Raw genomic sequence first — 2,087 nt, 5'->3', positions numbered from 1 at the left:
GTTTCTTTGATTCAGAATTGACTTTGTGGCAATAGGGACTTGTTGATATTAGGTTCCCTCCAGTTAGTTTCAGCTCATAGTGACTTCCTGTATTACACAGCATAACAATGTCTGTTCCTGAACCATTCTCACAATCCCTGCTACCTTTGAGTCCATTGTTGCAGCCACTGTGTCGGTCCATCTTACTGAAGGCATTTCTTTTTTGTGCCTACCTTGTACAAAAAGATTGTTGGTTTATCCTTTTCACTAACCTTCTACTACAGATTTATTCATTCTTTCTTTGTTCCATGGTTATCACTCAAATTTTGATAAATCAATAGTTGATTCTTAATTTTTTTTTATTGTGAATGATATCTCATTTAATCATTTTTGTTTAAAATTGAAACTCTGGGAATTCAGATTTAATATCCTTGCCCGTGAGCTTCTTATACACGCCAGAAAACGTGTCAACCTTGTGTTCTACATTGTTCTTCTGTGCTTTGTCCAAATGAACCTTTATAAGACGGCTGCCATCCAGCTTTACTCGGATTCTGTTACCCACAATTTCACTTGGGAAAACCAAGCCTTCAAGGATTGCATTATGCACAGCAGTCAGAGTGCGGCTCCTGGGATGCTTTTGCTTACTTTTTGTATGGCTTTTTCGAGTTGGTTTAGGTAGAATTCTCCTCTGAGCAATAAAGACCATGTGCTTTCCACTGAGCTTTTTCTCCAGTTTACGTATTAGTCGGACTTGGATATTCTGGAAAGACTTCAGTTGAGGAACAGAACAAAGATTATAATAGGCTTCCTACCATCACCAATTTCAATTTACTTAGCTGCATTTATGTTCAACTCTCTTAACTGTGACTTTAGGCCTGAGTTCATCTCTAGCTCAAGAAGAGCCTGAGAAATACCAGACTCAAATTCATCCGGCTTTTTGCCATTGGGCTGCACAATCTTCGTGGCTGAACTGAACATGGCCTTTTTCTTACTGAGCGCCGGCCTAGGAAGAGACTCTGAATTTTTAATTATTCAGTTTTGGCAAGCATATTAGACAAGTATATTAGATCAGGTGCACCTAAATAATCACAGTGAAATTTTTGTTTTTCAAAACTTCAAGGAGGTATTTTGTTGCATATTTTCACATTACATTATTTGATTTTTTGGCCTCTGCTTCCATGGTCATTGAGGGTTGATCCAATAATTAAAACCTTGAAAATGTCAATTTCTTCACTATTTATCATGACTTTTTATTGATGTAAGGATTGTTGTTTTTTATTGTGGTGAGATTTAATCCATTCTGAGGACTACAGTCTCTTAATCTCATTGGTTGTTAAGTGCAGTTTAATCAGTTATGACACATAGAGATTCTGCATAGGGTCTCTGAGGAATGGCTGATAAGTTTGAACCGCTAACCTGTGGTACAAGCCAAGCTTGCAGTCCTGCAGCGCCATACCAAGACTTCAATCTCATTAGTAACTGCCTTGAATTTACCTGGCCCAGCAGATTCCCTCAGAAGCTTCTGTTTTGATTGTGTGTTTTATGTTGTTGTTGTTTTTAATGTATCTTAAGGAAACTAAGGCAAGGGTGTTACTGAGAGTATTTATCTGCAGCCATCCACTGATAACCAAGACATGTTTGAACACATTTTGTTTGGAATAAACCCATGCATGTATGAACTGGAATCTTTGTAGCAACTCATTTTTTACTTGTCCATGTATCACTACTACTTAAACACAATATTTAGTTCCAGATACATAAATATAGAATGTTATATATCCAGTTCCTATAGTAAACAGGTTCATACATTCAGTAAAGGAAAAGGTTAAATCTAGTAGAGATTTAAAAACATATCTCTTGCAATTGTAATGAAAATCTCTTGAATGGAACAGTATTATGCATCTGTAACAGAAAAGCTGTGGTTATTACAGTTATTGTTTCTAACCAAATATACTCTCTGTTGTTCACTCTTTGATATTGCCTAACAACTACTCTTTTTTTTTTTTTTTAAGCTGGAAATGCCTAGATTTTATATGAAGTGCTAGTATATAAGTATTAACAAACATTTAATGTTTCCAATTTCTGTTCTTCCACATGTCACTAATGAA

At 35.9% G+C, this 2,087-nt stretch overlaps 1 pseudogene; it reads right to left on the bottom strand.

The window, feature by feature from the left end:
- Window positions 1-373: 373 nt before the first annotated feature.
- Window positions 374-957, bottom strand: LOC102816949 (annotated as a pseudogene).
- Window positions 958-2,087: the final 1,130 nt, after the last annotated feature.

Source organism: Chrysochloris asiatica, unplaced genomic scaffold (genome assembly GCF_000296735.1).
Source record: "Chrysochloris asiatica unplaced genomic scaffold, ChrAsi1.0 scaffold00225, whole genome shotgun sequence".
Taxonomy (NCBI): domain Eukaryota; kingdom Metazoa; phylum Chordata; class Mammalia; order Afrosoricida; family Chrysochloridae; genus Chrysochloris; species Chrysochloris asiatica.
The sequence above is the reverse complement of the archived record's forward strand: the minus strand, read 5'-3'. Positions and strand labels throughout refer to the sequence as shown.